At 41.2% G+C, this 13,936-nt stretch overlaps 1 protein-coding gene across 2 annotated transcripts in view; it reads right to left on the reverse strand.

Moving 5' to 3' along the window:
• Nucleotides 1-13,936, reverse strand: part of SPRY1 (sprouty RTK signaling antagonist 1) — a 67,241-nt gene that overhangs the window by 18,830 nt on the left and 34,475 nt on the right. Inside the window, exon 5 of one of the 2 annotated variants that reach the window (XR_012645421.1) lies at nt 9,728-9,881. The exons of the other annotated variant lie outside the window; for it this stretch is intronic. The gene's annotated coding sequence lies outside the window, so the exon portion shown is untranslated. The remainder of the gene's footprint in view (nt 1-9,727; nt 9,882-13,936) is intronic. 2 annotated transcript variants of the gene reach the window in all.

Below are 13,936 nucleotides of genomic sequence, written 5' to 3' on the forward strand. Positions count from 1 at the left end.
AGAATGTTTTCTTGCCTAACACAAACACAAGAATTAAACTTCATGTGAACATGACTCTCAACTTTCTTCACTTGACAGATACCAATTCCTACCTATCACTGATCTCGCAAAACTTTATCTTTTGGTAGACTAGCATTTTTTAAAGATGCTACATAAATCATGAGTAGGAAAAGGGTTTAAAGCCGTAGAAAAAGATATTTGTCATCTCACTTACATTATAATAAGAAGCACTCAGTTTTCAGGAGGTTTCCAGAGGAGAGAAACAGGAGGCAGCTGGGTGGGAATACAAACCACACTGTGCCCAAATGGCTCTCTAGAATTCGTTCTGTGTCTAAAGATCCACCTGTTTATCATCCGTTGCAATGGGAGACAAAGAGCATTGTTAATAAGACATCTTAGGGTTGGATGGGACAATGGAGTTCCTTGAAATCAGTGATTTCTGAAAGTAATGACTACACAGTGTGTTACAGGCAGTAGCCCTGTTCTTATAAATTGTACTTCAATCATTTCCAGTTGCTGAGAGTATTTTCTGCCTGTTGAGAATCAAAAACAAAAACAGAGGCAATTCTCAGCTGTCTTCTCTTGACAGATACCACATCCTTGCTTAATTATTTCAATGCTTGTAAAATGTAAACCATGAAAAAAGAGAGCATAAATCTAGCATTCATGATCAGTAAGTCAGAAGGATAGAAATAGATGTGTGTAACATAATAAAGGATGCATTCTCTCTTTCTAGAGACAGTGGACCGAGTACACAGAGAGAAGACATGTAAGATCAAGTTAGCATCTTAACAACTGATGTACAGTAGTGCACACTATAGTTCTTCTGTAATACATACACACTCCAGGTACTTATAAGTACATGTGACTGCATACACAGACAGGCTTAAGAATCAGGAAGTCTTCATTAGACCTGATTCTGCTGCTTCTGTGGAACACAGAAATTTACACATTGCATCAAAACAATAGTCCATCTCGTCCACTAACAGCCTGAACTACATGCTTAGGATGATGTAAATAAATCCCACATAATAATGGGTAAGACTTATCCTTCCAATTTCAGGAAGTCAGTGATTTACGTGAAGTCTCCTGGCAACTGTGGTTCAGTTTCCCCATTTCTAAAGGCATCATAAAACAAATGATGTTGGCCCTAAATTGAGCAACCAATAAATGAAGGAGTGTGGCCATTGGCACTTACATCTGTATTAGAGGGTAGCAGGGTTCTTATGCCAACCCACCAGCCAAGGATGCCAAAACTGTTGATAAGGCTGATAAAGGCTAGTTGACTGTGGCCAGTGATGCATATCTCTTGCTGGAATATAAGGTACGGGGGAGAGTGTTTCCTTAGGGAGTGGGAGCTAAGGAGCTAGAACAGAACTGAAAAGGAAGCATTTTCAAATGTGATCTAACCAAAAGTAACGTTTATACACTGATCTCTCCAAAGTCTCAAACTCAGAATTTGCGGGGGACAGACACTTTAGTTTAAACCAAAGGTTAAAGACTCGTTTTTCCTGAATAACCCTTCTAAGCTATTAGAAATTTTACAGCATTCTATACTATCAAAGCCTTCATTCACTATTTTCATTTTTAGCCCCTCATTGTAAAGACTGTTTTTACTAGCTTTTGCAAACTTGTGAACTGTTTCCCTGTTTCCGCAGGTTTATAGAAGATTTGCCTGCACACAGACAGGCAGAAAGAACAGCAATATGAGCAATAGATTCTTTTTCTGTTGTGGATTATATATATTTATTTTGTAAAGGGCTAATAATAAAGGAAATTTCCTATTTTTATGTAATTGTGCATGAGAGGGAAAGTTATCTGAGAAAGTTTAAACATGCAGATTTAGAGTTACTATGGAAATGAAAGACATTCAAACTGGACCTGATCCAACAGGACCTGCATCCGGAAGAACTACTTTGGTCTTGTGATATAACAAGAAGCTATATCATAACTGCTGTTCTCCTCTAGAACTATATCTAAATGATTTCACAAACTGTTCCAAGGCCTATGTGAAATAACATGTTTCGTAGACTCTCAGTCTAGTGTCTGTTGCACAGACATTGACAGAATAAAAGTCATCCTATTTCATAGAGTGTAAGGTCAAATGGCACTATTAGATCACCTAGCCTGAGTTCCTGTGCATCACAGGCCATTAAATTTCACACAGTTATCTTTGTATTGCTCCAAATAACTTGTGTTTGACTGAAGTATATCTTTCAGAAAGACATCCAGTCTTAATAGGGAGACATCAAGAAATGGGAGAATCCACCACTTATCTTGGTAGTTAGTTCCAGTGGTGAATCACCCTCACTGTTAAATTGTTATGCCTAAATTTCTAATTTGAGTTTACCTGAATTCAGCTTCTAGCCATTAATTCCTCTTGTGCATTTTTCTGCTATATTAAAAAGACCTTTAGTGAAATGTTTTCTCCCCTTCCCCACTCCACAAGCGAAGGTGCTATTCACTGTAATTAATTCATCTCGGTCTCTTTTTGAAAGAGGTCATCCAATTAGCTCGTTAAGTCTCTCACCAGCAGGTCTTTTCCCCAGCCTTCAATTCATTTTTATAGCCCTCTTCTGCACTTATTCCAATTTTTCAACATCCTTTTAAAAATGTGTATGTTAGAACTGCATGCAGCATTCCACAATCATCTCACAAATGTCATATACGAAATATACTGCACCCTTCTTGACTCACTACTCCTCCGTGTACACCTTAGGGATTACATTCATTAGCCCGTCTTGTGATAGCACCCCACTGGGAACTCATGTCGTATCGCTTGTCTGCTATGACTCCCCCAACTGCTTTTCACAGTCTCTGATTTCCAGATTACAGTTCCCCATTAGAATCATAGAATACTAGAACTGGAAGGGACCTCGAGAGGTCATTGAGTCCAGTTCCCTGCCCTCATGGCAGGACCAAAACAGGTGTGAATATTTTCATCCAGTTCTCTTTCAGAGGGGTGTATCTGTGTGTGCTCGTACAGGAATTTTCCTCATTTCATCTTTTCCACCCATGGCACGTGCCTGGAGACAGGTGGGAAGTCAGGCCCCTTGCTGGCCCAGGGCTGCATTTTGTTTGAATATTCCCATTTTACCAAGCCTCCTAGATCGCTGCATGTGCATCATTACTCACCTCTTCTCTATGCATCTTTCTTGGAGTGCAGTCATTGGTCTGTCTGTAATGTATAAGCATAGGACCCAAATATCCCTCCCATTCAATGAGTTGGCCTCTCCATGTCATGTGGGAGTAAAGTTGAAGGTAAGGTGGCATGCCCCAGTGCACCAGTCTGGTAAGAGCCAGCTGAGGCACTCTGCTCAGAAGACAGACACATTTAAAAAGGACAGCTGGGACCACACTGTCAGTGTGACATACATGCTCCTAAAGGAGCTACTAGGAGGCTGCTAATGCTGCCTGTCCCCCAGATGTCCCACTCCTGAGGTAGGCGCTGCAGTGTGGCCCCAGCTCTAGCTGCAGCTTGAGGGGGAAGGGGGCCAAATTGGCCCCATTCTGCTCATCACAGTCACCCCATTCCTGACCCTCATCTGGGTGTGGGAGGACTTGGCAGCAGCCCGGCTCCTGCTGCAGCAGGGGTAGCAAGGAAGGCCAGAATTGGCCATGATCTGGGCACAGCAATCTGGGCCTGGCCCTGTCTGGGCACAGTAGCCCCCATCCAGGCCTGTTCCTTGTCCACCCTTGGTTGCCAAGCTTCAGAAGCCCAGTCCCAGACAGGAATGGTAATCCATCCCCAGGTCCCCTCCCCACACTTTACTCCCTCCCCTGACACCTGCACACCCCATACCTCCAGCTCCCTGGCCTGATTCCTTCACCTACCTATATATCCCAACTCCATGCCCTGAGCCCACCAGACTTCAGCCCACACTTAAATTTCTCACCGGTACTGTTATATTGAACCCCCCCTCACCCAGTCTTAAAGTCCACCCCCACCTCCCCCGCATAGAGGGGTGGGTTGTGATAGGACAGTACCTGTAAGAAATTTGTTATTTTCACCCCTGCCTGGGGCACACTGTTGGTGGTGGTAAAGCACATGCCCTGTTCTCTGAGCACAGCACATCAGCCACTCATGATTTCAGAGTAAGGAGAACAAGCAACATTACCCTGACGGGGAGAACAGTGTGCCTCACCTCGTAACAGCTGTTTAGAACAGACAGATTGCACTGGCTTCCCTCAGAGGTGCTGGGAGCTTCCTTACACCAGCACACAGAACAGACATTAACTTCTCCCTGACAGTCACACAGACACTTGCCTCAATAAGATGTTTCATAACAGACAAAAAAAGCCCAGATCCATTCTGAGTTAATTTGGTTGGCATCAATGGCATATTACCACAGGGTTTAATTTGGCACAAGAAATGCTGCTCTCTAATCCCATACGTTCATTCTTTTTACAACAGTGTAGTAAGAATGTAGGATAGATCCACAACAGAAACTCAGTTTTATTCAGTAGAATTCACCCTGCAGAGCTGAAATCCCCTTCAGCATGTGTGGATTTTCAAGCATCCAGGACTGTAGTGTACCCAAGGCCCTACTCACGAAAACCAATTCCCATAAATGCAGATGTGCCACAGAATCATATTACATGCTTCTGGACATAAGCTAATAACCAGTAAACTTCAACAGGGAATCCTCCCCACGCTTCCTCTCATACTGTAAAGTTAAGGTAGTTCAGTTGGGTGGTTTTATGCTCTCCTGTGACACATCTGGCAGTGACAACGAAGGGTCCTGTGGCACCTTATAGACTAACAGAAAAGTTTAGAGCATGAGCTTTCGTGAGTTAACTCACTTCTTCAGATGCACTCAGAGTTTCAGAGTTAACTCACGAAAGCTCGTGCTCTAAACTTTTCTGTTAGTCTATAAGGTGCCACAGGACCCTTCGTTGCTGCTACAGATCCAGACTAACACGGCTACCCCTCTGATATCTGGCAGTGAGTACTCTCAGAAAAAAAAGTATACTAGATTTTTTTAAAAAGCCACTATTGCTACATTAGAGCAGACTAGAATATGATATATGCGCACAAATAGTCTTAGTCCTGCAGCAACGCTTACTTAAGAGAAGAAACCCACTAACTTTGAGTATAGACTACAGATTTTAACCCAAAAATTTGATGCCAACGTTAACTCTAATAAGAAATAAACATCCCGGCTACAGAAAAACAGCCTGTTTATGGAAAGTTCTCACTTGGTGCTTTTTGAAAATGATCATAAGTCTTGTTGCAATAATTCGACTTTTCCTTTTATTTTCCACTCATATATTCACTGAGACTACCATTAAAAGAGTGAAACCTAGCACTTCAGATAGAAGAAAATAATTTGGCTTTAATATAAATTCACGCTGCAAATGAATTCTGGAGGAAAGGCACATTCTGACAGCTGTTTCCAGTTCATTGTGCCCCTTAAAAAAAGACATTTGTTTTCAATTTGTCTATAAATAATGGAGAAAAACACAGCTGAAAGGCCCAGTGTGATTTTTATAGAAAGTTCATTTTTGGAAATCTGATAAGCTTATAACCACATATGTTTGAAATCACTATAATGTAAAATACTGAAACTTAAAAAAACTACTTGTCAAGCAATCTAATGTTTATTTTATCCAGCACTTAGTGGCATTTATCTGATATGTTGTGTTTTAAGATATTTTATATCTAAATTTTGAAAACCCGTGGGTGCTTGTTGTCCTGAATAGGGAGGATTTTACAACATGTCAGAGATGTCCCAGTTCAGGAAGGTATTGAACCATGTGAAGAGCCTCTGCTGTACTCAAGGGAACTAGTCACATGGTTAAAGTTCTGCATGCGTTTAAGCATTATGCTGAATCAGGCTGGAATGATTGTTGTCTCTAATAGCGTAAGGAAAGTACTGGATGACAGGAACTCAAGTTTAACAGATCTCTATGTGATTGATTCCCTCCTGGGGTGCCACCTGGAACTGGCGTATCTCTGACTCACTAGCCTGGGCTCCCTCTTAGCAATGTGAGTGGAAACGTAGACTGGTGGGTAAGGGGGTTCCATTAGAGTGGCACTCCATCACTCTCTGATCTTGACTGTTTGGTGTGACCTCAGGCAAATCCCTTAACCTTTGTCTCACTTTCTCCATTTGTAAACTGGAAAGAACTTAGATTCTGAACAGTTTGGGGCAAAGACATCTGTATTAAGCATTTCAACAGAAGACTGCAGCAAAAGAAAAGTACAGCATTCAATAAGTGAGCAAGACTAAGCACTCCTAATTCAACTCTGGATGCATGGTATCCTCGGCATCTACCCCTCCTCTTGAGTCTAACTGATAAGCATACAGTAAACCCTCGAAATACATAGCTTCAAGTTGTGCTTAACTCACTTTAATGCAAGTTAAGCACAAGTTGAAGCTGCTCTATGACTCTTAGCCTGCCTAGCTGTCCGCAGCTGTCAGAAGCTAGACAGGCTAAGAGCCCCTTCTCCCTGCCTTCCCCCAGCCACGTGGCTGTCAGCTTTTAGCCTGCCTAGCTGTCTGCAAGCTAACAAACCCTTCTCCCTGCCTTCCCTGGGGAGGCAGGGAAAAGCAGCCAGGAAACTGACCAGTCCTGGTGGGCTGATCAGTTTCCTGAGTCTGGCAAATGGCAGGGACCTGGGAATCAAACGGCAGCCCGGGTCCTGGCTCCACACCCCAACTTGCCTGAAAATTTGAGTTACATGGGTGTCGCAGGAACACAACCCCCACATAACTTGGGGTTTTACTGTAGTTAGGTTGAGTTACTGGTATACAATCAAAGTAAGTGAAGTTGAACTGAATTCTTGGAGAATCCCAGCACAGGGACCATTTTTATTATTATTATGCGTGTGTACTGTACCTAGTAGTGATCTCATAGGGCTGCTCTGAGGATTCGTTAGCCCATGTGCAAAAGGTTATTTGAAAATGAAAGGCTCTAAGCCTAAATCCGTCCAACTCTGCTGAATAGGCTAGTTGAGGGAAGGGAGCATTGCCAATGACATTTTTTTAGGCCTCTCAATCCTATCTCAGCCTCTCCTGGCCCCTCACCCAATAACTTAAAGCAACTTCAGCAGGGGTCTCACCAACAGCTTCCAATGGACCATTCAGACAGTCCTCTCTTGCTTGTCACAACACATCAGATGAATGTGGATTATATATGATTCTGATCTAGCCAGTATATTTAATATACTTACCGGCAAGCTGCTATTAGCAAATACTTTTCAGGTAAAGCTTCAAAGACTAGTTCAGCTTTGACCTGAGCCACCCAAGCCTCCTGCTGGAAGGAGCGTTAGCAATTGGTAACAGGGGCTGCTCTTTGCTTGTGCCAGTCTTCTGTATGGAGCCGACATGCAGGCCTTAATAATAAATGGAAAGGTTTCATTATGGAGATGGCACTTCCTACAAGAGGGAGCCTATTCAACTGAAGGAAGGAAGTCCAGCAAGGAGCTGGAAAGCACTTGCAGAAGACCCAGGGTCAGAAAGGACCTTGGAACACATTCTCCCTGCCATTCAAATGGAGAAGCCTGGCTGGAGCCACCTGGCCAGTGGAATGGGGCAAGGAGAGGAAGAGAGTCTTAAGCAGAAAAGGTTTTTGGAATCACTGCATAACAGGACCTGGGCTGTGGGACTAAGTATTGCGTCCAGCCAACTGTTTAAGGCAAGACTGTGAAAGACTGTTTTATGTTGAATTGGGATATTAATAAACCAACCCCCACCAAGACATGCCATTCAACCCAAGAGAGCCTATAGCAATCAATAAGGCACCTAAAGGAAGAAACTGAAGCAGTGTATAAAACCAATGCTACAAGCCATTTAAGAAGTGTGCCCTTTGGAATCTCACCTTTGTTTCATATCCCTGCAATGAAGAGAACTTGCCCCAAGATGACCCTTGCCCAAAGCTTCATGCATCCTCCTTGGAAAATTCTTGGACATAAACTACTTTTCAAATTTTAAAAATAAATGTTGATATTTCCCTTTGTTCTTCCTACTTAAAATATGTGGGTCAGCAAAGATGATAAATAAACATCATAGAATCATAGAACATTCAATTGACAATGAGTAGTTTAAGCATAATAATAAAAAGCAGTTTGAATGCAGCAATATTACACTTACACACTTTCCAGCCATAAAACTGCATAAACTTCAGAGTCATTTACGGAGAATGCCCATTTACAAAAGAGCCACCATAAACTCAGTTCTCACTGGGACTAAGGTCACATACCACTCTCAGCTAAGATGCCTGCCACGGCCCTATAGTTAGCACAGGTAGAAGTTTAGGTTGCTAGCTAGCAAATTCTTACACACTGAGATCACAGAAACAAAACAAAGTGCTAGCTGTATTGTCTTACCCCATCTCTGCAAAGACTTTGCAAGGTTGTTCCATGTGCATCAGGCTCCACTGCTTCAGAAGGGAGAGCACATACCAGAATAACAATATGAAGGAGATTAATCTTTGTGATGAACATAGTCTGTTTTCAAAACCCAAGGTACTACACAAAACCAGTTGCTTGAAAATGCTGCGTTATTTCTAACAAGGCCAGAGAAGTATCCAATGAGCTTGATTCTGATTTCACTTGCAAAGAGGTAAATCAAGAGTAACTCCATTGGTGTCCAATGGGATCACTTTTATGAAAGCTACTAAGAGGGAGGCTGCCTTTAAACATCCCTCTCAGAAGACAGCAGTCAATAAGTAATTAATCCAAATGAACTATAGTATGAAACAGATTTTGATCATGAAATTTAAAAAGCCTATATCTGCAAGGCTATGTCACATTGCTGACACACAGATCCCTTCCCCAAGCCCCTTAATTTAAGTCATGACAGATTGGTTCCTGTCATCTTAGATAATTCCTTACTGTTTGACTCTGGGTTATAGACACTCATGCCCAATGGTGGGAGCCAGCTATAATGAGACCCAGGCCTAGGATCACTTGAAAGCAGGGTCTGGGGACAAGCTGTGGATCTGAACCATATTCAGAGTACATAGACAATCCAAATGCAGCTTAAATATCAAAGCCAAGCTTGAGGCACTCCAGGGGTTTAGATATCAGGAGAAAGGGGCAAAGCTGGAAAAAGGTCAGAATAGGGCATGGATAAGGCTGAAGCAGCCTGGAAGAAGGCAAGAGCAGGCTGAACATAAAAGGTATTTCTAACAGAACAGGCAGGATCCTGGCTGAGCAATGCTGTTGCAGAGACTAACTTATAGCTTTTGTCAGAATCAGTGGAATAACCGTGCCTGGTGGTCATCTGACCCAGACGTGCTTACTGATTGGTAGCTGCAGCATGCACGAGGGCTGAGCAATACAGCTGAGTTGCTGCAACATGCCTGGGGACTTGTCTACATTTCCATGAGGCTCGACCTTGACCGGGTCAATCTTCCAGAGTTCAGTTTTACCCCTCTAGTAAAGACACATGAAATTGATCTGCCTGGGGCCAGCAGTTAACCCCTGTACTTGCTATCACAAGGGGTAAGAAATGTAGAAGTGAGAAATGCTCCTGTTGCCCTGCCTTAGCGAAGACAGTCAAAACAGAATTTCTGATATGTCGATTCTAGATACTCAATTGCTGTAGCTAGAATTGAGTATCTGAAATCAACTGTCAGGTCTAATGTAGACCTGGCCTGAGTGATGAATCATTGCTGTCTTGAGTCACAGCACCTGCATGAGCAGCCCTGGTGTGACTGTGGGTTTGTACCTCATGCTTACAAACAAACAAAAAAAACCTGTGACAAGAAACTCTCCTACCACACACTGCATCAGTTTCCAGTGTAGGGTATTTCCTGTTTGCTTGTTTATTTTCTTTAACCAGAAGTAATTTGTTGATGCAGCTCGCTTCCTCAGGCAAAGGGTTGCAAGTTGTACTGTGATCAAAATGTCATCCATTCCACCGACGTGCACACTGTAAGGACCAGGAAACAAACGTTGATCTCTGCACAGTAAGGCTGAAGTTAGTACACGACAAGTCCTATTTTATTTAAATGTTGCGTGGGGGTGGGCCTCTAAAAAATAAATAGCAAAAAGTGATGAGGGCTGCTGCTACACGGCTACACAGTTGTTGCAGGATGTGTATGCAGCATCGGGGGTAGGGGGCTGTTAGTCGTTTGCCATCCCCAGTGGTTGATTGAATCGTTGCATTCTCAGCCAAGATAAAGTACAACAGTCTTAATGGCTTAGCACTTGGAATATTTTTCAGTACATACAAGCAACATGTTCTGCACCTTTTTTTAATGAAACCTTTCCTCTATAGCCAGTAAAGAGATTATGAATAATAAATCAGCTGGAAGTTGCAGAGCTGTTCAAGTGTTACAACGTCGTGCTATTCAGCAACACAAACAACTCTCCTATAGTACAGAACTATTACACAGCATAGTGTTTACTGTACATATAATATTAGGTGTAAGACTATGCAGTATAATATAGCACATACTATATTATGAAATAGGCTGTAGTATTTTATTCCCAATCTCATGCAAGCTCCTATGGACTATTTCCATGGCACCTTTTATCTTCATAATGTGTTTTATTCTTATTGTGCAGATTTAAAAATCTAAGACACACAAGTCTGTTACTTGCTCACTAGTGCCAGGAATAAAATCTACTTCCCTCAGTCCTGTGTTTTCTATAAACCATGTTTTATGTTAAATCTCAGAGGTTCAGAAGTTTGCTTTACTCTTTAATGTCAAAAGCTCATTTCAAAGGCACCCTGATTTTGGCTGTGTATAACCCTGAAAATATAGCAGCGATCTAACTGAAAAGCTTTGACTGACATCTGATTCAGCAAGGAGCTACAATATGATAATAGTGAAGTCACTACAGGAAACAAGAACTTAATCTTTGATTATTTCCCAGTGTAAATATTTAAAAAAAAGTGATATTTTAAAAACAACAAAATGCCATTTGGAGATAAGGGGATTTGTAAACGTTTTCTTATGTGGTACAAGTTCTTTTGCTTAACTAACTAAACTCCTTCATTCTATGGAAATATAGAAACTTATTAAAATATGTATGCAGGAACAGAGAGTGTTATAGTCTTAAAACCAGTTTTCCTGTTAATAGTCTAGTGTTTCCTATAAGGGGAAGTTGTCAGCATAGGCAAGCATTGGCAAAACATATTTAAAGTTTATTTCAGCATTGTCTTTAAGTAGCCTAAGCGTGTGTGGATATCCTGCCTATCTGCACCTGTTTACATTGCCTGCATTGATTTGCCTATAGGACTCAGCCAAAGAAGTCAGTCTACTATATTTTATCTTATACATACAAGAGGGTCTATCAACCACAAGACTTCTTTATTCCTTGTTTCCTTTCAGGGTGGGCAAGGCATTTACTAGTCCCTTTTTAAAGCTTCAGTTGCAAATGGTTATTCCTCCACTTTGAATGTGCAAAGCCACAAATTGTTAGTCTTTTAAAGGGAAAAATTAAAATAATTTTTGACTTCTATAAGTAACATTAAAAAACAAAATGATTTAGTACAAAATTCAGAGGCATGAACTGTTGTAAAATGTGGCCATTCAAGGCACTCAGACAGAGTACTCCTTTTGTTTGCAAGCTGTAAGGTCCTCCAGTCATAACATGAGGGAGGAAGAGGAGGAGTGGGGAGTTACAGCAGGTGCAGTGGCTTGATTCAGAAGTGGGCTGACCCTCTGTAGGAGCATGGCAAGAATTTCAAATGGGATTAGCCACCCAAACAAGAAAAAGGTCACACTTGACATTTCCACTGGAAATTCTAATGCAAATAGAGCTCTGATACCCCTGACATTTTTTCACACACATCTAATAGCCATACATATGTAAAAGGAAAATGAGAAAACATGATGACTAATTTATGTAAATCTTGTAAGCCAGTAACATTAAGGGCTGACTTCACAGAAATGTTCTCAGCCAAAACGCACCATATTATATAGCATTCTTTTATTCTGTTTACTACCATTTTGGAGTTGGTTTATTTTGATAGGATGGTTGATTGTTTAGTTCTGGAAAAGTGTGCAACACTACATGACATCCAGGAGATGCAGTGCTTACTTCAGATAAGGAATTTAGAATCTAAACTGAATGGGTCTTTTAAAAGGCTTGGGAAAGAGTAGCTACTTTTGAACCTTAACTGAAGCCTTCTGCAAATGATCTGGAAGATTAGAACAAAACAATCTTCCCCAGACTTGAATTGGAGAAAGTCTGACTCTTTTGGAGCAATAGGTATATTTTATATTAAGGTAGAATGCTTAAAACATAAGTATTCCAAATTAAAATGGAATATCATTGTGCTGAGACAAAATCTTCTCCATTCTGAGATGCTTTCACAAGAGCAATAAGTCATGTCTCACTGCACTCAAATAACTGCTATGAAGCCACTAAGTGATTACAACAATTTCTAAATTATTCTCCATCTTGCCAAGCCTAAGTTTCCTGTTACTACTCTTTCCTTTTCATAATCATCGTCACAGAAATAGATAGAACATAACATGGTTTGGATGAGTTGGAAGAAAATGGAAAATACTAAGATGACTGGCAGTGTTTTTTCACAATGAAAAAGTAACTATAGCATGAGTCATTAAAATGAATTTGTACTGTATTGTGGCATTTGCCATTATGGTATTTGCAATGTTCTCTATATTCAGAATAGGAGACAGAGCCAATAATATTATAAATGTAAAAACTGGAAATAATAAATACCCACCGCAAAATTTCTGATTGAAGATTCACCAGTGTAAGGGCACAGTCCTACAAGCCTGCTTTGTTAACAGTATTTAATCACTAAAATAATCTCTTTGACTTCAAAGTGGAAATATACAAGAGTTACACTATTGTAACAGGTACCAAAGGGATAGCCATGTTAGCCTGTTTCCGCAAAAACATGCATCTAACAAAGTGAGTCTTTGCCCTCGAAAGCTTATGCTCCAGAAAATTTGTTAATCTATAAATTCCACAGGACTTCCCTATCGCAACAAAAAGCAGAATCTTGCTCCTAATTTTAATATAAACTGAATCTCACTTGTCTGGCATGGTCAGGCCCTGATGGGTCCTGAACGAGAGAATTTGCTGGATGAGGGATGGTCCAGGGCTTCTGCCTCCATACAGCCTTGCACTCCTGGGGCTGCCATGGCCCCAGCTGTCAGCCTTCCTCCTCCAGGACTTTAGACCCAGGCTGTGCTCCCCAGCTCTGTCCCTTGGCTCTGCAAGGCAGGCAGGGGTCTCCTGCTCCCATCCCGCACTGTTATAATGGCTCTAGCTCCCAGCCCTGCTTTGTTGTGGGGCAGGAAGGGGCTGTGGCTCCTGGCCCCATGCTGTTGCAGGTCAGGCAGGGGTTCTGGCTCTCAGTCCCTCTGCTGTGGGGCAGATGCTGGATTTGAGAGGTGCATCCTGCATATTTACTCAACAAGAATGTCTTGTTAAAGCAGAGACAAGTTCTACTTGCCACATTGTATCTAAATAATCAAAATCAACACTTAGCTAATTTTCTTAAAACTTGTTACCTGCCTAGATTTTTTTTAAACTGTGTTTAAATGATAAGTTCATTCAAAACAGGAAAATATAAGTGAGATTTCAGCAATATAAAAAGTAAGATCAGAAGCCTACAAGCACTTATCCACAGAGACAAATGTATTGCACACGTTGTCCCACTGTCTGAATTTCAAGTTAAGTGAAGAAACAAGATGCAAAGAAATGCTTTGTTTCTCAAGAAAGTAGTACTGCATAAGAAAAAACTAAGAAGTTTAGAGAATGCAGTTTTGTCAGATGTGAAAATAGCCTCAAACTTGTGAAATTATTTCAGTACTCTTTTCATTTACTTTTATAAACTATTTTCCACACACTTTTATATGTCATTTATATTGTGTTATGGCTTCAGTGTAATTTATTCAGACATGTTCTCTTTATCAAAACACCTAGAAAAATACTAGGAGAAAATGTTCAGACAAAGAAAGAACACTACCTCACACTTAACAATTTCTAAACTGCTGA

This window comes from Carettochelys insculpta, chromosome 4 (assembly GCF_033958435.1).
Source record: "Carettochelys insculpta isolate YL-2023 chromosome 4, ASM3395843v1, whole genome shotgun sequence".
In the NCBI taxonomy this organism is placed as follows: Eukaryota; Metazoa; Chordata; order Testudines; family Carettochelyidae; genus Carettochelys; species Carettochelys insculpta.